The sequence below is a fragment of the Neofelis nebulosa genome, chromosome 5, assembly GCF_028018385.1.
Source record: "Neofelis nebulosa isolate mNeoNeb1 chromosome 5, mNeoNeb1.pri, whole genome shotgun sequence".
In the NCBI taxonomy this organism is placed as follows: domain Eukaryota; kingdom Metazoa; phylum Chordata; class Mammalia; order Carnivora; family Felidae; genus Neofelis; species Neofelis nebulosa.
In genome coordinates this window covers 79,634,190-79,657,584 of record NC_080786.1, presented here as the reverse complement: position 1 = coordinate 79,657,584, position 23,395 = coordinate 79,634,190, and the positions used below count along the sequence as shown (strand labels likewise).

Genomic DNA, 23,395 nt, shown 5'->3' with positions numbered 1-23,395 from the left:
TAAATCCAGACTTTGCTATTTATTAGCTGTATGCTTAGGCAAATTATCAACCACTCTGAGCTCAGTTTCTGTACGTGAAAAATGGGAAAAAAAGTAATTTTTTTGTTTTGTTTTGGGAGATTAAATGAAATAATATACTAAAATGGCTATCACGTGCTGATTCTGGGTTAAAATTAATGTGTGTGAGTGAGCAAGTGAGTGAGTGTGTGAGTGAGTAAAGCTAGCAGAACAGCGGTTTCAATATTAAAATATCACTCAACAGTTTAGCACATTTAAATGTCCAGGGTCACACTCACAAATGAGGTGGAAACTCAGAGTAGAACTATAGGTGAACTACGGAAAAGTCCAACAGCAACAGGAAATGTATGTTAGCCAAACATCGAAGAACATCTTTTGCTTAACCTAGAACCTCCATCGGCATTCAGAAGGTCTACAAACCTCCTAAAAGTATAGACAGCATTCTCTGAAGATGTGCATTTTCTAATTATTTCAAAGATTCCCCTCAGTTTTTAAATATTCCATAATCTTCTTCCCTCTACTCCCGCCCCGTGCCTCACACACAGGCACCACACACAAATTAAAAACTACTGCCTTAGGCAAGTCCCTTGACAAAATCAAAGAGACTTGTCAACTGAGGGGGGAAAAAGATGTATTTAATTTTTAAAAGGCTGAGAGATGCAAGGGCACTGTTTAGAACCTCCACGGGCAGTAGAAGTTATGGTAACGGGCATTCCAAAGCACACAGAGACGCTTCTGAATTCAAGGCCTGGCTCAGCTGCGAACTTGCCATGGGGCCTTAGACTAAACAGAGACCCATGAAAATCAGGAACGAGAGAAGCTTTGACATCATCTCTTGCACCCCTCCTTCTCTTCCCATCACAGAGATGGAGAAACTGAGGTTCAAGGGAAGGTCATGGCTTCACCAGAGTCAAAGCACATTGATGAGAGCCGGAATGAACTTCAGACTCAGTAAAATGATTTCCACACTCTGTATTTCAGTATTAGGAGGTCCAAGATAAGTGTTTAGATCCAATGGCTTCTAAATTATCTTCTCAATGATGGATAATTACTACTCTCTTCTCTGGACCTGGAAATCTCATGAAGACATGAGTTTGGTTTTGGCAAAGATCATTCCAGCTGCTTCTCAGGCCCAGCCCAGTCCCATAAGAACAAAGCAGAGAGAAAGTCTGAAAGAATGAGAGACGCTGCTATTAATCTTGTGTAGCACTACACCTGGGAATTACAGGCCTTGAACTAGATTTCACTGTGTTGGCTATTACTCTCCTGTCCTCTTGCTTATCAATCCTTCATCCGTCTTCCCTTTATTAATGTTCCCAACTATGCACAGTAAACAGCCAGCTAGGAGCTCATCCCCAGCTTCCTATAATTCACTGGATCAAAAAAGGGCAGGAGGCGGGTGGAGGAAACAGTGGTGATGTCAGGGTCAAGTAATCTTTTACAGGAAAGATTGCAGGGGAATCCATAGTCTCCTAATAAAAAACAGTCAGCAGAAGCCAGCCAGAATTCTCTACTCCATTGCCCTAAGGAATTAACAGAGATGCCTGGAATCCATTTTTGCTTTAAAAGCATCTTGCATCCCTGCATTGACACTGAGATGGGTTTTGCCCAAAAGACACTGGCCCTTTAAATATTGGGAACATAAAGGACAGTTTATAGAAAGAGACAGCTCTCCTGAAACAGAGCTACAACTATGGAGTCAGAAGAAAAGTTCTAGACCAAGATCTGCCACTAATATCTCAGACAAATCAGACTCCCTCCCTGACCACAAATCTCAGTCTCTGAAAGGAGGGAATCTGGCTCGATTGGTTCTTAAAGTCCCCTCTGGCTTTGATATTCTGACCTCTCCTTACAGGTCAATGACTCAACCTGGAAAAGTCAACAACAGAAGAGGAACCCATCAACATAACCAGGGGATAAGTGTCCTAGACCCTCTAGAAATGAGACCCAGATTATGGAGTAGAAAAACAAGAAGGAAGATGGATTTTTGTTTCTCTTTTCTAACCAGAAACTGAACGTTGCTAGAGGTAAGGGATGATCCGTGCATAAACACTCTATCATGGTATACACAGAATTTAAATCATAAACTGCTCTTCTGGTACGTTAAAGAACCAAGGATAATAGAGATACCGACTTCCCAGCACTGGCTCCGTAGCAGAGTCATAAGACTTTCCCATGACTTTGGAAAAATGACAGGAGGAGAAAGAAAAGACTGGCTAAGAAACAAAATCACAGACAATAGGACATTTGACTAGAAGTAATGCCATGATCAACTGGTCCAACTCCATCTGTTGTTAGATGCTGAAATGGACCCCTGGAGAGGGAAAGTGACTTGCCAAGGTGACACAGCCAGAGCTGGGATTAGAATTAGATTCTCATGACTTCTGCTTCACACAACATAACATAAAACACATGGCTTCGCTCCCCCAAACAATGCAATTCTATCCAGGTAACTAAGAAAATCATCTCATGTATTATAATATCACTGCCTCTTCCTCCATCTCAAAAAAGCAGTAGCTGATTAATTTAATTTAAGGTACAGGAGGGCTGTTTCCATCAAATTATAATCAACAATTCACTCTAGCAATATAGACAAGTCCATGATAATTAATTCAGTATTATTCATCCTTGCTAATGAATCACCCGGTGGAAAACAAGGATAATCAACGGCCTACAGGAGGCCAGAAGCCTATTCTCGTTCAAGTACAGATCTTGCCTATTGAAGAACACTGGGTATCAGCTCTAAATAGTAAACAGGGTGCAGGGTTTCAGATTCCATGAAGCGCAGCTTTAAATAGATTTGGTTTGGAAGTGGAACAGGGAACACACCACAGTCAGTGGATCAACGTTGAAAGTGGAGAAAAACAATGATTACGCTCATTAAGTGGGTACCTGTTGACACATCTACTGTCAAGTCTAATTATTTACTTAAACTGTTATTCTTTCTTCATTACTGCCACCGATACCAATTATTACCACCAGATTATTTTACATTTCTGCAGCGTGCCCTGAGAATATGTCCTTCTCTACCCTCCAAAGGTTATTTGAGCAGTTTTTATCTTTCCCTTCTCACACCTATCCCGAGCTCCAAAATACAGAGGATGGATGAAACAGATATAGGTAAAAGTCGCCTTTCTCGAGAGCAATTGTTTCTTAACCTTTCAAGGCTTGTTTAAACTCCTATTTGTAGTTTCAAGATGGGTTCAGTGCAGAAGGGGGGCACACAGCCACTTTTCAAAGCTTACTCTATTAATATTTAACAACTGGTATTTGGAGAAAAGTTAATGAACTGCAGCTTCTACATGAACAACTCAGACCTCTTCCTAACAGAGCTACCAAAACTTTGATATTACATGCCTACGGAACATTCTTTTCTAACATATTTATCCACGAAAGTACAGGAAATATATCGGAACGGAATTTTTGCAGGAGTATTTTATGGACTAGAGAGGGACCAAAAGATGGGCAGGAGCCATTCATGTATTTTTGGCCACTACGGAGTTTTTTTTGTTTTCTAATTTTTTTTTTTAATTTTTTTTTTCAACGTTTTTTATTTATTTTTGGGACAGAGAGAGACAGAGCATGAACGGGGGAGGGGCAGAGAGAGAGGGAGACACAGAATCGGAAACAGGCTCCAGGCTCCGAGCCATCAGCCCAGAGCCTGATGCGGGGCTCGAACTCACAGACCGCGAGATCGTGACCTGGCTGAAGTCGGACGCTTAACCGACTGCACCACCCAGGCGCCCCTGTTTTCTAATTTTTTAATGTTTATTTATTTTTGAGAGAGATAGAGAGAGATACAGTACGAGCAGGGGAGGGGCAGAGAGAGAGACACACACAGAATCTGAAGCAGCCTCCAGGCTCTGAGCTGTCAGCACAGAACCCGAAGCGGGGCTTGAATCCACGGACCGTGAGATCGTGACCAGAGCCGAGGTCAGATGCTTAACCGACTGAGCCACCCAGGCGCCCCCACTACTGTTTTTTTTGTAACCATCTCTTTTGTAGGAATGAGAATAAAATCTAAACAAGTGGCTGCCATTCTGATCTAATTATAGAGGAGTTTCACAGGCTGTGCGTCACCCACCTTGTTTACACATGACATGTTCTTATTTGATGTGTGTGAATATTAGCTTTAAAAACCATATTAATGAAAAAAACATGTTAATGTAATACCATCATTTCCACTCAATTCTAAACTATTAAGTCCTACAAATATGGGGCACAGCAACAGACTTTAATGTTTTCAAAGGTCTCTGTAACTAAAGTCACGTTTAAGTTCAAGATCATAGAAATAACATACCAACACAATTACTGAAATATTCAGCAAAACAAATGTTTACAGTACTTTAAGTGCTGGTATAAAATCTTCTACAAAGTTGCTACAGTGCAGGGTCTGCAGTTAGGCCCACCGTATTGACTGTGTCACCTCTTTTTGGCGCAAGTCTTCTCATAGATGACATCGAATACAGCAGACCTAGCTGAGAAGTGCGGTTATGAGCTGGTTAGCCGCAAAAGAAAACTCACATCTTGCACATTTTGCAACTATCGTGCTTCCTTTGAATTTTTTTTCTGGCCTCTGTTTTCTTGACAAACTCAACGCAAATAACACTCTTTTGCCAAAAGTCTATCTCCTTCACACAGGTCCCCCAGAACAGTGGCATCTGGATACTATGGGTCCTGAGTTTCAAAAACCTTCTAACTCACTTGCTGTATTCTTAGGATTTTGTTGTCATCATCGTAGCCTTGGATTATGTCATTTTGAGATCTTTCTGGGGAAGCTGAGAGATGCCCCCACCAAGTAGAGTTTGATCCCTTCAAAGCCAGGTAGCATGGCAGCATAGTGTAATGAAAAATTCAGCCAGTCAAGGGCTCAGAAACTGGAGAGAAGCCGTCCTGCCACATGCTAGCTGGGGACACCAAAAGAGAGTAGATAAGAACACACCATATCATGGACACGTAAATAATTGTTAAGTCTGAGTCTTCTGCGTTGCCCAGATCTTTGTGCTAGGACTTGAAAGGGAAAATTAGTGGTGCCTGGCTGGCTCAGTTGGTTGAGCGGCCAACTTTGGCTCAGGTCATGATCTCATAGTTCGAGAGTTCGAGCCCCGCGTTAGGCTCTATGCTGACAGCTTGAAGCCTGGAGCCTGCTTCAGATACCCTTTCTTTCTGCCCCTGCTTGTGCTCTGTCTCTGTCTCTCTCTCTCTCCAAAATAAAAACATACATTAAAAACTTAAAAAAAAAAAAAAAAAGAAGAAGAAAGGGAAAATTAAATCAAAAAAAGATAAAAGGATGGCAGTTCATTGCTTTGGCCATTTTTCAGGTTTTGGTGCTCGGGAAATACTTTTGTATTTCTTCCGTTGGGAGTAAAATCAACTGTAAACATTATTGGATAACTTGCCCATTAGCAATTCTTAAATACGAAGATGCCTATCCTCTCTTACCTCAGATAACTAGCTCTTCAAATGGTCAGTGGACACCAGGTTCAGCAAACTGCTATGCTAGCGTCTGTAAATAAAATAGGTAAATGTTACTCTTAGGTACTACGCTATATGTATCATTAATAATCATAAACTCTTCTATCTATATAGCAGTTTCTTGTTTTGCAAAACATTTTCACGTTTGTCATCTCATTTCACTCCATAACAACCCAGTGAAGAAGCAGGAAGAGAATCATCTGCTCACTTCACAGGTGAGGATACAGAAACTCCAGGAGGAACAGAGAGAAGGAGAAGGGAACTAACATATTTCTCATGATTAACTTCACACACATACAGGGAATGAGTATCACTGTGTTCATTTTACAGATGTGGGAACCGAAGTTCAGGAAAGGCAGGTAACTTGCCCAAGATTACACAGTATAGTATACAGCAGGGTATGAGTTTGGACTTTCTGGGCTCCACCTGTTGGCCCAGTGATCTTTCCTTTATATCTTAGTCTGTCCCGGGCTATTAGGTTGGGAAAACACAAACTCACTGACTTTATCCAGTAGGTTGGGGGGAGGAGGGAATAATAAAATGAAACCAGCTATTTGATTGACATGAGAAAGCAGCAAAAACACATGGGATTTAGAGCCAGTCAGACTTGTCTTCCTCTTAACAATGTCCTTGGGCAAGTTACTTACACTCTCTGAGTGTCAATTTCCTCATATGTAAATGGGGCTTATAATATCTACTTCATAGCCAAACCTCAGTTCAACTTTTTGGGGAAGATTTTCCTCCATTATTTCCTATCTGTAGATAATGGAAAGTGATGGTATACAAAACATTAATATTTCCTCATGTGAGCCCATGTTTATCTGATCAAAGGGCAATGTGATAAACACACAATAGTAGAGAATACCTGAGGGGGGAGAATTGCTTTGATCCGTACGCCTAGTTCTAAAGCACCTCAATATTAACTATGTGTATCTCACATGGCCTCACCCCAACAACAACAAAGAATATGTGTTTCCAAAGACAACACTTGAAAATTGAAAAATGAAGTGTCCCCTCAAGCCCAAGAAGCAAGAGATACGGCCTTAGGTGAAAGACCTCAGGTACATCTCAAGTAATTTTAAAGCTTGTGCCTTTGTGCCTAAAGTTTGCCCCTTAGGTTCAGAGAGATGAAGCTTCCAACAGAAGACCAAGGGAACTGAATACAGTGGACAGATTTATTGAGAAGTAGGAGACTTCTGGAAAGTTTTATTCATCTATCCCATTTTCATATAGGACTCAAATAAGATTAAGAGTAGGACATGGCTGATAGGATACTCTGCAAGAAATTCTTGTCATAAGCCACCCAAATCAAAACATTAATCATCTTTGTGACCAACTTTATCAACAAGGAAACCAAACTTTAAAGATTGTATGGTTAATATGGAGCAGGTAAAAATGCAACCTCAAATTCTGATACCAAAACCAGTAAGGACCCTTCTATTACATGATGCAGCCTCCCACTTGGGAGCATATACCATCTAAAAGTCGATTGTCAAAGCATCAAAACACATTTAGTATTGAGTCCTGCTTCCTTTGCAAGTGAAAGGAGACAGAGAAGACTTCACATCTGTGGTCTAACCAGAAGGTGACACATTACTAAGCTGGGGCAAAAGAAGTGTTCAATGCAGGGTTACCATGAAGACTTTCTCAGCTCTCCCCAGGGCAGTTTCAGAGATGCAACCTTCTTGGCAAACTGTCAAAACACAAGCCACAGAAACAACAGAAGCCAGTGCCCCTGAATTCTCTCTCGTCAATGAGTCTCATGTTAAACAGTAGAAAAGCTGAAGCCTCCTAGCTAAGAAGTTCACCGGCCCTCTTCACATGGTTGAATGTCATGTGTCCTCAGTAAACTCATGGGTATTACCTAATGCAATGGAGTTCTCCACTAGACCCATAAAGACATCTTGGACAAATGACAAACCCCACTCTAGCATGTTGCTAATAAACTCAGTTATCCTTAGTTGCCTCTGTATTTATGACCGCTGACCGAGACCCTGGCAGTCTGTACCCTTGGTCAAACCACCCATCCTCTCTCAAGAAAAACGTTCTCATTTTCAGAAGCAATTTCAACCCAAAATAAAGAAACTTGTATACTCACTATTTAATTTACAAAAATCAACCTATTAATTAAATATATACAAAAGCAAGACTCACCAGGCCTATTTGGAGCTGGTATAGAATAATTGATAATTTACACTCTATTTCAGGAAAACCAGGGGAGGGCAAATGAAGCCCATGAAGAAGAAAGAGAGGAAAGAAACATGGTGGGGAATAAGGAACAAAGGCAGAAAGGAATGGAAGGTTGTGAGAAATGAAGAGAGCAGAGACAACCATTCCAATAGGTTTTTCACAAACCACGGTACCTTCTAAACCGAAACCTGCACCCCAGGACAATTTTTAAGCAACACAATCCAAGAAAGATGAACTTAACCTTACAAACACAACCAACTGACATCAGAATCACTGTAGCCAATGTAAAGATACCTCTTAATACTTGATATTTTACAAGTGCTATAGGACCAATGAGCATAATATGACAGAGCCTTGTAAAACCCTGAACTAAGAAAATTAATGCAATTAATAGGTAACTTGCTAGCTCTGTGTTCGCAGATATCCTTTCCGATTACGTGAGTGTTGTTCTGAAAAGAAGAGCTGAATGAGAATTGAGCTCCTGGGTTCTGCTCTTAGCACTCTAATCTCCAAGTCTTTTGAATTAGAAATTGTATAAAATGGCTTTCTTTTTTTTTTTTTCCCCCACTCTTCATAGGTCTTGACCACAGTTATCCCTAAACCACTTACTTGTGAAAAGGCCAAAAATTATTTTGTCTGGATTTTGTGCATTTGCCTAAGTCATAGGTAGTGGTAGCGGTGGGGTGAAAGGATCGGTAAGATCTCTTTAAATGAAATTATTTCCTTGTTTAAACTAAATCGTATACTAGATTTGCCTCCATTAAACAATGTCATAATCTCTAACATGATCATTAGGAATTCTATCTCTGAAAACAACTGAAATGTTAGACCAGGCCAAAGGCATTAAGTAACAAACACTGAAAGGTTTCTACTCCCATCATCAGATCAGGTACAAAGAGCATTTTTAAATGCACTCCAGCACATTTTTAAATGCACTCTCTCACCCGCCACCCTAAGATACTTATCAAGAATACAACATATTCCGTGGCTTATGAATGATTTGGTTGTCTCATTAAAGTAATGTTTGCCAGTATTTAATTGCTTCCCTCCCTGATTTTAATTTCCTCACCTGTCAGCATCTATCAGAGGCACTGAGATCTTCTGACACCCTGGCTGATTGTGTTGAAATTAATCAGATTTTTAAAAACTAAATTGCTTTGGCCTAAAGGTAATGCTCAGCTTCTTAATGTGATATTTATAAGGGTTCTATCAATGGAACTTATAATCTAGAAATTAAATGACAGGCTTTAGGAATCCTAAGGAAAAATATAAGTGGTTTACACATTTCCAGCAGTGGACTTCAGAAGGTCAGTACTGTAAAAAAAAAATCAATCAACAAGTGTTTACTGAACACATAGCACTTGCCTGCAGTCACTTTTGGGCTAAACGGGAGACAGTGAGACATGAAGCTACCTTAGAAAGCTTGGAGAAACAGGTAAAAATTAAGTTGAGCTCATTTCGACTGAAGTCGCTGACAATCTGGTCAATCAAAAGGTGCATTTTGTGTGTACGATTGTGACCAGCTACATACATTATGCCTTCACACAGATTAATGATTTTATTCTTCATCTCAATCCAGTGAGGTGGAGTTAGTGTCAGTGTTAGTAATAGCAGCAATATTCCCATACGACAAGTAACAAAGCTGAGGCACAGAGTGGTAGAGGGACACAGTCCTAGACGCCTCGTTATGGGCAGACCTGGTCATGTGATCTAGAGAAAATCAGAAAATACAGCATGATCATCTTGGAATAAAAAGAGAAAAATTCTTTGCAAATCCTCCACACGTAATTATTCAATGATAATTCTTGTGCTCTTATCTATCAGTGGCAGTGCTTAAGACACTCAGGAAACCCACAAGCATAAGCTGTTCTATAAGAAGTAAATGAAATGAAGGATTGAGAAATACTTTGTAATGTATCATATTATCATGAGATTATTTTTTTTCTGTATATGTGTTACTATTGCTATGGTGGGAATGTGGAAATAGGCATCCTTGTGGTAATTAAGTCCCAAAAGCAAACCTGTAATATCATCACATCTATCTTTCAGTTATTCTGTTGGTTGTAAGGCCCCTAAAAGAAAAAGAAGTATGAAAAACATTGGATGCATACAATTGGAGGGAAGAAGAGGGTAACACAAGCAGTTGGGTTTCACAAAACTGGCTTAATAACCAAACACAATCTAAACCCTTGTAGAGGTCTTATCTTCCCAGGGGACTTTAAGACCCTTACTCAGACTTTAAGTATGTCCCCTGCTGTGAAGCTTTTCCCAATCTAGAAAGGTTTGGGAAAGCAGCCCATCTCATAATGCCTGGATCCATATCTAAATCACTAAAGTTAATATACTGTCTTATCATTTTTATTGATTGTGTGCCTTGAGGAGAGAAATCTTTGTCTAACTCAGTTTCTTGAACCTCAAATCCAGAATCTGATCTTGAGTACTCAAGAATATGTTCCATGAATGAATGTATGAATACATAAAAACAGAGTTTTATGTAATTCCTAGAGCACCTAGCTCAATGCGTATCATAGAAGTGTTCAGTAAATGTTTGAATTGACATTAATTGGACATTTAATTTAAAAAATGTATTATTCTGGGGCGCCTGGGTGGCGCAGTCGGTTAAGCGTCCGACTTCAGCCAGGTCACGATCTCGCGGTCCGTGAGTTCGAGCCCCGCGTCAGGCTCTGGGCTGATGGCTCGGAGCCTGGAGCCTGTTTCCGATTCTGTGTCTCCCTCTCTCTGTGCCCCTCCCCCGTTCATGCTCTGTCTCTCTCTGTCCCAAAAATAAATAAAAAATGTTAAAAAAAATAAAAAAAAAAAAAATTTAAAAAAAAAAAAATAAAAAAAATAAATAAAAAAAAAAATAAATAAAAAATGTATTATTCAACTGAGTAACCCTAACAGCTACTGACTGAAGGGTTCAATGAGGAGTTAAGTAACATGCAATGACCCAGTCATCATTAACCCATTAAAGGGTGAACAAATGTTTTCCACAAGAGGAATAATAAAAGCTGAATATACATGTAAAGATGTAGGCAAGAGTTGAGAAAATTCATGTAGATAAAAACAGTATTTGTCAAAAAAAATGTTAAGGTCTAGACAAACTTGCAAAATAAAAGGGGACATGAATCAAGAAGAAATAGGTTTTTTGTTTTGTTTTGTTTTTTTAGGATTGTAGGTATGAATAAAATCTAAAAAGAAAGGACTGGAAAAAGATACGTAGAGAGAGAGGGAGAAATTCTTAAAATAATGAATTCTAAAAGTCATGTCATGTATATAAAAAAGAAAAAGAAATCACTGGAAACAATCAACAAAACTCAAAGACAGCCTACTGACTGGGAGAAGATATTTGCAAATGGCATATCCAATACAGGGTTAGAATCTAAAATATACGAAGAACTTGTATCAACACCAAATAAACCCAAACAATCCAATTAAAAAATGGGCAGGAAACATGAACAACCATTTCTCCAAAGAAGACACACAGATGGCCAACAGACACATGAAAAGATGCTCCACATCACTCAATGTCAGGGAAATGCAAATCAAGACTGCAATGAGATAGCATGTCACACGAGTCAGAATGGCTGAAATCAAAAACACAAGAAACAAGTGTTGGTGAGGATGTGGAGAAAAAGGAACGCTTTTGTACTGTTGGTGGGAAAGCACACTGGTGCAGCCACTGTGGAAAACAGTAAAAAGGTTCCTCAAAAAATTAAAAATAGAATTATCATATGATCCAATAACTCCACTACTGGTTATTTACCCAAAGAATACAAAAGCACTAATTTGAAAAGATACATGCACCCCTATGGTTATTGCAGCATTATTTACAATAGCCAAATTATGAAAGTAGCCCAAGTGTCTATAGATATATGAATGCATAAAGACGCGGTGGTACATACACACACACATATATACACCCAAGAGCATATTGTTTGGTCACAAAAAAGAACAAAATCTTGCCATCTGCAACAACATGCATGGATCTAGAGAGGATAATGTTGAGTGATGTAAGCGATTCAGAGAAAGACAAATACCATATCATCTCACTCACCTGTGAAATGGAAGAACTAAAACAAATGAACAGAGAAAAAAAGAGACACACCAGGAACAAGAAACAGACTCTTAACTACACAGAAAGAATAGAGGGTTACCAGAGGGAGGGGCTTTGGGGGATGGGTGAAACAGGTGAACGGAATTAAGAGCACACTTATCATGATGAGCACTGAGTAATGTATAAAATTGTTGAATCACTGTATTGTACACATGAAACTAACACTGTAGGTTAACTATACTGGGATAAAATTTTTTTAACCATTGGAAAGATCAAAGACAAAAAGTTAATCAAGGTAAAAGTAGTATTTATTAAACACACTGTGTTTCTGTAACTGAGCTAAACATTTTGCATACTTTACTCCTTAAAAATATTCTCAGAAGTCATTACTATATCCATTTTGCCTCTGAATAAACCAAAGCTCAGAACAATTAACTAATCTGATTGAGTTCACCCACCTAGTAAGTTATGGTACTAGAATTTATATCCTAGCTATTTTTCTTTAATTATTGAAGTACAGTTGATACACAGTGTTACATTAGCCCCAAGGTCACAACATAGTGATTAGACAACTCTATAAATCATGCTAACACGTAGCTACCACTTGTCGCCATGCAATGCTATTACAACACCATTGACTATATCCCCTATGGAGATCCTATCTCTCAGACCCACACACTCATTCTGTCTCCGGTATGTAACAAAGAAGCGCACCTAAAAGAGAACTTCAGAGGTGAATGGCATGGCAGAAATCTAGAAAGTGATGTGAACACAGGGACTATCGGATAAAGACTATAAGCATCCAAACCTGTTTAAATCCTAAGATAGAGGTAGCAAGAAAGGAAGGGGATGGAGGGATTATAGCTACCCTCGAGAACCTGGGGACTGACGGTTCATGCACGTTACGCTTGTGCAAAATATGCAATGCTAGAACTCTTAGGGCTGAAACAGTGAAAACTCCAGTTCCTGAGCAATGGAGAGGAGAACTTTAAAGTGATGGGCATTGAGGAGGGCACCTGTTGGGATGAGCACTGGGTGTTGTATGGAAACCAATTTGACAATAAATTTCATAGTAAAAAAATAAAAATAAATAAAAATTGAAAAAAAATAAAAATAAAATGATATGAAATATAAAATAAAATAATAAAATAAAATAATAAAATAAAATAAAATAAAATAAAATAAAATAAAATAAAATAATAAAAAACATGAACTGCCCAGCAGTAGAACAAACTGCTTCACAAAGAATTGGAAGTGCCCAAGTAGAGGCTCAATGGCCATCTGTCAGGGAAGGCATGCGTAACATCCTGGCAGTGGGAGGGAGTCAGCATTAGAAGATGGGCCACTGCAGCTCTGCGTTTCAGAGATTTAGCTGCCCAATGCTGAGAGACAAACAACAGCTCCAAGCTCCAGATACAAATTTGAAGAATGGCCTTTGAAGAAGAGACCCCGGGGTAAAAATAGCATCCATGCAGCACACCCATGGGGCAGCGAGGATATGCCAAGCACGAGACAGTCCCCACGCTCAAGAAGTTCAGACAAGGCAGAAAACGCATTTCGAAAAGTTAAAAAAGAACTGCTGGGAGGCAGTTTGGGAGCCTCATAAATGGCTAGACAAAGCCATAACCAGAAGTCTCAGAAAGAAAGAGGAAAAGCTAAACGGTTCACAGGAAACTAAGTTTTACGGAAAGAAAAGAAGTCATCGAAGGCTTAAGTTTAGGGAAGAGCTGATTCACAGAAGTAAGCAAAGGTCAAAGCAGATCTCACTTTTGGGTAATCAAAACAGACATGGAGGAAGAAGCAGAAGAATGTTAGAAAACAAAGTTAAAAAAAACCAAAAGCTCACCGGTGGGAGAGAGCAATGAGATGTTGGGTGAGGAATAGGAAAGAAAAAAATGAGATCGTTCAAAAGAACATTCAACATATTTGAAAATGAGAGAACAATCCATTTGAGAGTGTGCAAGCCTACTTTCACAGTCTGCCAGATTCATTCACTTTCAAACACTGCAACCTGTCTAAACCCGACCCCCCAAAAGCTACTCGAGACAGGAGAGAGTTATTGAAGAGAAAACATGATGTCTGGGTCCGGTTCAATGGCCTGTCTCGGCAACCGTCATTACAATTTCAGGCTGAGCAGTTTTTATTGAAGAAAACAGATCGCATAAAATATTAACACAAGCAAAAGCAAAGGTAAAGGGCAATTTGTATTGGACGACCTCCCTCCCACAGGAAGGAAAAAAAATAAATAAATAAGGGAGAGAATTTTATTAGAAAAGTGGGGAGGCAGGAGGTGGTCCCGTAAGATGACTTCTCTGTGACAGTGAGGATCATGGGTATGTAGGCAGTTTCCTTTGCTGTGACTGCCAGCTAATCCAGGTAAAGAAGGAAGTGTCCGCTTCAGCCCAAACTCCCGGAGTCTTTTTTTCCCCCACAAAGCTGGGATTCTAAACCAGAAAATGGACAAGCACTCAACTGCTCCTTCAACTTCTCTCAGGTCTTGCCAAAGACAAAACCTGTTCTGTTTAAAAAGGCAGCAGTGGTCACTATTGAAAAGCAGGAGAGTGAGCAGCGGTGCGGTGGTGAGCACAGAGTGTGGAAAATATGCAAAAGGTTTAATAAACACACCGAAAAAATATATGGAAATCTTCCCAAATAAATACAATAATGATATACCTTTGACATCGCATATTCACAAAAGAAATTCAGAAACATCTACCTTGAGATCCCGGAGACTGGTACAGGAACTCAAAAGAAAAAATGGGAACACACTAACACCTGGATTCTTGCCCCAGCTCAGCCGCTAACCAGCGCAGCGGTCCCGGGTAGGTCGCTTTCAGCTCCGCTCGCCTAAAAAAGCCAAAAGACAGGATTAGATCAGTGGCTCTCAATGCGCATGGTGCATCTTTTTCACAGTGTTGACATCTGTGTCAACGGTGCGAAAGCAATCAAGAGTGGGGCGGGGTGGGGGGACATGGCCAGAGTCTTCACAGGAATCAAGCAGTGGCACCAAAATGTCCTGACAGCTGCTTCACTTTTCACCACCAGGTACCCACAGTCAAGGGAACACGGGGCTCATTTCATTTAAAACTGTCCTCTGGGGCGCCTGGGTGGCGCAGTCGGTTAAGCGTCCGACTTCAGCCAGGTCACGATCTCGCGGTCCGTGAGTTCGAGCCCCGCGTCAGGCTCTGGGCTGATGGCTCGGAGCCTGGAGCCTGTTTCTGATTCTGCGTCTCCCTCTCTCTCTGCCCCTCCCCCGTTCATGCTCTGTCTCTCTCTGTCCCAAAAAAAATAAATAAAAAACGTTGAAAAAAAAAAATTTAAAACTGTCCTCCATGCATTAAAAGTTAATTTTATTAAACTCAATCCTTGAACACATATCTTTTTAATATTCCATGTGACAAAATAGAAAGGAGGCAAGAACATCTTCTGCTGAATCCCAAACCACAATGGTTGTCTCCAAGAAAGGCACTTGTGTGACTGCTGGAATCGAGGGCTGAGCGAACGGCTCGTTGCACAGAACATCATTTTTTTTTAATTTTTTTTAATGTGTATTCATTTTTAGGGACAGAGAGAAACAGAGCATGAGTGAGGAAGGGGCAAGGAGAGAGGGAGACACAGAATCCGAAGCAGGCTACAGGCTCTGAGCCATCAGCACAGATCCTGATGCGGGGCTCGAACCCACGAACTGCGAGATCATGACCTGAGCCGAAGTCGGACGCTCAGCCGACTGAGCCACCCAGGTGCCCCAACATCATTTTTATTTGAAAGAATGACTGACAAATTGTGGTCATTCAGACTTGGTGATGACAAACATAAACCAAGAGAGCCTATCATTTTAAGGAAAACAATTAAAGGTATCTGTTGCCAGTGATAAAAATCAGTTTTCAAGTGAAAATTAGAACTTCAAAAACCCTGCATCTGCTATTGTATACTTGACATATTCCTAATAATTAAAATATGTTTTTGATGAAAGCAGTGGCGATATTAACGAATGGGATTTTTTTGTTGTTGTTACGGAATGAAACTTATCGATATTTGAAAGATATGCATAACTCAGTGAACCCGTATTTTCCAAATGAGCAATCTATGGTGTTACACAGAGGTGCGGAGCGATTCAAACTGAGTAGAAGACCAATGAATTTTAATATAACAGAGTATAAAGAAATTTATTGATACGATTTCAGGTTTCACATTAGGAAACCACCACTTGTCAAGTTTTAGTGTAGTATAAAAAAAAAAAAAGAAAATCCACAATTATCAATTATGTCCTTTTTAACTTCCCTTTCCAATCCTTTTTATAAATAATTTCTGGATTTTCTTCCTAAACTTTACTCAAAGCATATATTTGTGACAAACCGCCATTTTTCTCACTACTTTTTTTGTGTGTCTTTTGGAAAATGTACTTATTTTCATACAGCTTTCTTTAAAATCTTTTTTGTATTTCTGTTTTAATTTCTTTTTTAGGATGTTTCTTTCTTTCTTTGGAGAAAAAGAGAGAGAGAGAGAGAGCACGTGAACAGGGAAGAGGGGCAGAGGGAAAGAGAGAATCCTAAGCTCAGCGTGGAGTCTGATGTAGGGCAAAATCCCACAACAGTGAGATCATGACCTGAGCTGAAATCAAGAGTCAGAGGCTCAACTGACTGAGCCACCCAGAGGCCCCAGCTTTAATTTCTAAGATGAATATCCTTACTATCACTCACATAAGCAAAAACTCATGCTGAGGAGTGTAGAGAGGTCCTGAGACCAAACCACTGCACTTAGATGGGACTTATATATGCTACCTTCCTGCCCAGTACCCATCTTCTTTGGTTCTAAACCATTAGGGAAGACAAAGAGTGGCTCAGCTCTACTTTCAGACCCTGCTATCTGTTTACCTTTATGTAGAGGCCACTTCAGTGAACATTTGGACACATGAAACATCTGTACGACTTCGCCATGGAGTAGGCCATTTGTTAGTAACAAATACTGATTGTGAGTTTTCCATGGGGCAGGCACTGGTTAATAGAGCCCTTAGATCAAAATCCAGACTCTACTACTATTTGAGGTACGTATACTCTTTTTTTTTTTTTTTATTCATTTTTGAAGAGAAAGAGCACAAGCAGGGGAGGGGGAGGAGGGAGAGTGAAAGAGGATCTTAAGCAGGATCCACAATCAGCACAGAGCCCGACACGTGGCTCGATCCCATGACCCTACGATCATGACCTAAGCTGAAGTCAAAAGTCGGATGCTCAACCGACTGAGCCCCCAGGTGCCCCTCGGTATGCTCTTGGTCAAAATACAGAATCTGTTTTTTTTTTTTTTTTAATGTTTATTTATTTTTGAGAGAGAGAGACAGAGAGACAGAGAGAGACAGAGAGACAGAGCATGAGTGGGAGAGGAGCAGAGAGGGAGACACAGAATCTGAAACAGGCTCCAGGCTCTGAGCTGTCAGCACAGAGCCCGACGCGGGGCTCGAACTCACCAGCCGTGAGATCATGACCTGAGCTGAAGTCGGACATTTAACCAGCTGAGCCACCCAGGTGCCCCTACACCTGTTTTGTTTTGTTTTGTTTATGTGAAATAAGAATGGCAATAGACCTACATCTGAAGATTATTGTGTAGTTCCACTGAAATGATCCATTAAAAACCTTACTATACTCAATGCCTAGCATACAGTAAAAACTCAAGAAATCTTACCCATTGTTATTACAACTAACATGTCTCCCATCGCTTCTCGGCCTTTTGGCTAAGATCAAGTGTACAACTAACATGTCTCTTACCATTGTTTGCCATGTACATGAAAGAAATAAAAACAATTTAACCATACAGGGACTCAAAATCTATCTCACTTGCTGACACATTCAGCTCCATGAAAACTCAGAGGCAAAAGTATCCAGGAGTCCTTGTTTATCATCCCAAAAGTAAAAAAGAAAAAAAAAATCTGTGACCAGGAATGGAAACGGGGTTATAATAAAGACCAGGCACCGCACCAGTTTCCAAACTTTCTACGGTCAAGAGAGCAAGCAGTTCAACCCCAATGTCGTTCTCAGCACTACGGTGAAAGGTCCAAAGACAGGAAGTGAGAATCCAAACTTAGTCCCTGATCAGACAAGAGATGAGATTTTTACTTTTCCTTTGTTTCCACAAAAAGTCATATTCATTTCATCTCTTTACCCCATGTAAAACCCAGCAGGAAAAAGGCTGGGGAAAAATAAGGATGCTTGTCAATCCGAGGTCAAACCAAAAGAAAAAGAGATGCCCTCATGCTGCTAAGAAAAGATTGCATGTAGGAGAGAGGAGGTACTTAATAAAGCGATTTCAATTAAAAATATAATCTGAAGGAACAGACACATGCACGCTTACCTACAATTTCTTTAAAAAGATATAAAGGAATTAATCATTAAACTAGTTACACTGGTGAGGCTCAATTTCATTTTTAAAGAAAAATAAAACAGGATGCCACTTTTATTTTACTTTCTTCCATCAACTCTACATACAACCACTCAAGTGTCAGTATCTTACTAGCCTGATAAGACTTTTAAGTGCTGATTTAATAGAATGATGTAAGTTATGCTTCCAGAATAATGTATAGAAATGATTATGCCCCCTTAACAGCACTTGGATCTTCAATCAGGAAATTCAATTTTAGCTGCAAAACTATGTTTTGGCAAAAGTGCAATTGAACTCAGTGTACTTGTCACATTTCTAAATATACTCCGGTCACCATGACAACAAGGGAGACTGATGGATCGCTTAAAAGAGTACGGTATATTTAATTGTCAGCATTTTAAACTGACTCAGAAAAATGCTGTGTGATAGGGTCTACTCACCATGGTTACTGCCGGCTGAGTCCATAATAATAAAAGGCTCACATACGCACATCGACAGCGTGCGCGCAAAGAACGTAAAAATCATTAGGCCCTGTATTTCCAACCACGCTACGCACCAAACTTAAGGCTTTCGCAAGGACTTGTTCTTATTACGGTACCACTCAAGAACCCCACTCCCAGATTGTCAGCATTTGCGTCTGTACCCCAGGCCGCGATAGCAAATCCCAACGCGAATTCCAAAGCCTGCTCCCTCTCTTAATCTAAAGATAAAAATGAACGTAAGGCTATTTTCTCCTGGAATGGGGGATGAGATACTCTTTCTCTCTCCTTCCATATGGACTTGTTCCCCATTGACAATCTTCTGGGGTCCATACATATCCCAAGTAACCATTTCCGGAGCACCACTCCTATGCCTGTGCGGGTCAATCTTCTACAGGCTGGGAACAGAATGGCAACAAATAGATACCGCTCCCCCATTTGGGGAGCTGACACCCTAAGAAAGGAGGAAGACAAAGATACAAATAATCCATGAAAGAGAAAGAAATAGTCCAAATGAACTGATCCATTAGAGTGCACTACATACAGAGCCTAGCATATAGTAAGCACTCAGCAAATCACCCTCCTCATTATTATACCAAAGATATTTCTCACCAAAAGAGTTTGCAATATACAAAAGGTAAACACAGGCATAGTGACCATGCTTTCAGAGAACCATAAGTGTTGTAGAGAACTTAAAACAAGATAATAGGAAAAAGCAATGGGTAGGGGACAGGTGTGCTACTTTAGCTGTAGTAACCTACAGGAAGGAAGATCTCTTCAGGGAGATGACATCTGTACTGAGCCTAGAATGAAGACTCCAAGTCAGCCATATGCAGAATCAGAAGAAGGTCAAGTGAGAACAAACTTGGCTTATACACGGGATAGAAGGGAGGTCAGTGTGTCTTTAGCTTACTGAGTAAAGTGATGATGGAGTGACAGATAAGGGAAGCCCAACTCACATTGCCTTGCAGGCCACTAAAAGGTCTTCTGAATGTTTCTAGATACCATGGAAGTCACTCTGTGGCAGGGGGTGAGATATGATCCAGTTAACAATTTCATAAGATCTCTTCACATGGTAGGGAGAAGGGCAACAAAGGGAAATCATAAAAGTATCATGACCATTTCAGAGAGTCTATTGTCATAGTCCAAATAATGGGTGGTGACTTGGCTTGAGTCACTATTCTCCTACCCCAGTGCTTTTCTGCAGCCTCATGCTTACCCTCTCGACCACCACTTGCAAGAGAGGCACGAAGAGCAATCAGAAACAGGAAATATTCCAGGGGCAGAACACACACATGTTGGCTAAGCAGGTACTTTGAGCAGATGAGTTGGATGAAGGCCCTACAGCATGACCGCACATGTGTCCTGTGATTCAGCAGGTCTGGAGGGCGGGGGAGGGGGCTCGCGATGCAATATTTCCAACAAGCCTCAGGGCCCGGTGGTGGTGCCGCAGGCCCAGGAACCACACGCTAGAACCAGGGTTCTAAGGGAGGCTGGAGACGGGAACACCAGGATAGCAGGAGGCAATGAGAGCTTGGCTCAGGGTAATAATAACAGGTGGAATAGGGAAGAAGGGAAAAATCCCAAGAGAAGTAGCAACAAAGCTACAATCCAAGACTTGCCAAGAGATAACGCATGGAAAATGAAAAAGAAGATGGTGGAATTGGTGTGGAGCTTTCTTTCATTGTACTGTTCACTGTGCAGCGTTTCCATCTGTCTAGTGAAACCGCTATCACAATGAATACTTCCTGTGGCCACAAGTCTATCCCTGTAAGACAGGGCCAAGGAAATGATTGTGGCGACAGATAATAATAAGAACAATAACAACAACAATCCCCATCCTTGACTGAGAGCTCCTTCTGTGCCAGGCACATTATAGCACGCACGATCTCCAGTTCTGACAACAACCCTATTCCTCCCTCACAGATGTCAAACGTGACATCCAGACACATTATGTAGCTCGCCCAGAGTCACTCCTGCGTCAGCCGGATTCAAACACCAGAACGGACTATAAGATCCGTTTCCTTCACCCCCATGGTGCCTATGAAGTTGAACCTAGGGGAGAATCACATGCCCACGGGAAGCATCCGTCCTCAAAGTCAGGGTTCCCTTAGGCTCGGACTAAGTCTCAAGACTGCAAGTGGCAAAAGTTGATTCATGGACTCTAGAATCATAAGAATAAAGTACACAAAGTCGAGTGGCTGGTCTGTAGCAGAACCGTGACTCATTTCATAGGCTCAGAACACAAACGTGGCTTGAGTATTTTTATGCTCCCGCTCAGACTCACTGTTGTGTACCCCTACTCCAGAGCGCCTTCCTTGTCCCCGTTCTTGCCTTCTCAGCTTTATTCTGCTTTTTCTTTACAACTCTGTCTGCACAGAGAGTAACTGCCTCCCTACACGGTGATGGTTTGGAGTGAGAAAGAGGCCCTTGTTTGTGAAGATGCATGGTGAACGGTAGTGGATATTGACAAGACATCAGTAGATAAGAAAGACGAGCTGAGACATTTCCCCAGCCCAGGAAGTGGGTAAGAAATGAGCCACAAGATCTTCCTTCTAATCACCCACACTGTGCTTTCCCAGGATGATTCACAGGTATGGCTCCACAGACCTGACAAAGGGGACCATCGTCAGGAAGATGAAAGGATGTTTTTATGCCTGCTCTCGCTTTTTTTTTATTTGTTCCTTCTTGAGTAATAACTATTAATTGTGCTATGCGGGCAGTGCAGAGATGAGTCTACCGGGAAGCCAGCACAAATCCATCAAGTGCTTTTAGTCCGAGCTTTTTAGAAGCAATTGCTTACCACATTCTCCCTGCTCTTTTTCTCAAAGCTAGAATTAAAGTGGAATTTACCACACAGTTACCCAATGCCCTCCTCCCCACCTCCAAAAAGAAGACAGAAGATGGCTATTGGTCTATCACCAACAAAATCACAAGGTGTAGGTGAAAAAAACAACTCATTTAGTGTTTACAAAGCTGACCTTTTGGTCCCTAAAACAGGTACTCCTCTTATATTAAAGTATGACAACCCTGTGTATCCAATTTGGACAGATGAAGAAATTAATGCTCAGAAATGATATGTTATTTGTCTAGAATCCAACAACTAGGAAACAGAAGAACCAGAAAGTAAACACAGGTCTTCTGACTCTAAGGCCAATCCTTTCTTCCACCCATACCAGCTGCCTCGCACACACTTCCAAGAGAACCCATGCTTCCATGCTGTTTGGCAAAAGAATCAAAGCTTTAAATATTTCTTAGAGTGGTGCCTGGGGTGGCTCAGTCGGTTAAGCGTCTGACTTCGGCTCAGGTAATGATCTCATCATCTGTGTGTTCGAGCCCCATGTTGGACTCTGTGCTGACAGCTCAGAGCCTGGAGCCTGTTTCAAATTCTGTGTCCCCCTCTCTCTGACCCTCCCCCACTCACGCTCTGTCTCCCTCTGTCTCAAAAATAAATAAACGTTAAAAGAAATTAAATATTTCTTAGCAATAAGGCTGTATATTGGGGCGCCTGGTTGGCTTAGTTGGTTAAGCGTCTGACTTCAGCTCAGGTCATGATCTCACAGTCTGAGTTCAAGCCCCACATCAGGCTTTGTGCTGACAGCTCAGAGCCTGGAGCCTGCTTCAGATTCTGTGTCTCCCCTCTCTCTCTGCCCCTCCCCTGCTCACATTCTCTCTCTCTCTCTCTCTCTCTCTCTCTCTCTCTCTCTCTCTCTCAAAATTTAAAAAAAAAACATTAAAAATTAAAAAAAAAGAAAGAAGGCTGTATTCTTTGAAAAGAACAGAAGATAAAATAAAATAAGTAGAAAAAGATTTATTTGACAAATATGCACAATATCCCAAAAGGGCTCTTTTAAGAGGTCTTTTCTAGGAATAGTAAGCAACAAAGCCATCGTAGATTCTTTAAGGCTTGCCTCTAACCAAGGCAACATGTTTTTGACTAAAGCTGGATTCAGGGATCAGTTAGGATCTGCACCATGCCTAACATGGAATCATGGAAGCTCTTGAATTTCCCAGCACAGGATTGTGGCCAAAGAACATCTAACAAAGCCTGTCCCCTCACCCAGCCCCAGGGCTTGCACAAAAGAAGAAAGAATCGGGGGACAAGACATAATGGAAGACTGAGGGCTGGTAAGTCATAGGTTCACACCGGCTCTGGCTCATTATGAAATGGAAGAAAATTTTTTTTAAAAAATGAAAAGTTAATATAGTCCGAGCTTAAACTCATCTCTCATTATTATTCCCACATCTTCCATGGTATAGGTAGATGTTAGAAAGGACCAAACAAGGGAAAATAAGAATAATCCAGTCTTTAGGGCTTAAGATATGCTGTCAGACCAAGGTGAGGATTAATGTGTGTAAGCAGCATCATTTTCTGTCTCCCCTTACCCAGAGGGGTGGTGAGGTTAAGCATTTTGAAAAGATTCTTTGTCATAAGCAGAGCTGACAGGGACACCTGATGAGAATGGTAATCAAATCAAGAAGTAAATAAACACTCAGATCAGTGTTCTTTAATTTTGGTGGCTGACTTGGGAAGAAGGGTTGCCTTATAAAGGTACATATTTCTCTCTTCCAACCATAAATACAGGGTAGCTTCATAATGTTTTCTCTTTTTAAAAAGTTATTTTGTTTCTCAACAAATGCCAGTTAACCACCTTCTGTGTGCTAGTTAATGTGTGGTTTTGGGGAAAGAGATGGCAGCAAGAGAAAAGGACACCATCCCTATTTTCAAAGAGCTCAGAGTCTGGTACCTAAGGCCAAGCACAAAATGTTGTGATTTTTTTTTTTTTTAAGTCAGCAAGTTATGTTC

General features: G+C 40.8%; 1 protein-coding gene across 5 annotated transcripts in view; it reads right to left on the bottom strand.

Annotated features, from left to right (window-relative positions):
• LPP (LIM domain containing preferred translocation partner in lipoma) overlaps positions 1-23,395 on the bottom strand; it is a 682,444-nt gene that overhangs the window by 500,974 nt on the left and 158,075 nt on the right. For 4 of the 5 annotated variants that reach the window (XM_058732400.1, XM_058732402.1, XM_058732403.1 and 1 more), the window contains 2 exons: positions 14,457-14,587; positions 5,461-5,524 (listed from right to left, as the gene is read on the bottom strand). The gene's annotated coding sequence lies outside the window, so the exon portion shown is untranslated. The remainder of the gene's footprint in view (positions 1-5,460; positions 5,525-14,456; positions 14,588-23,395) is intronic. The other variant, XM_058732405.1, reaches the window with a different exon arrangement.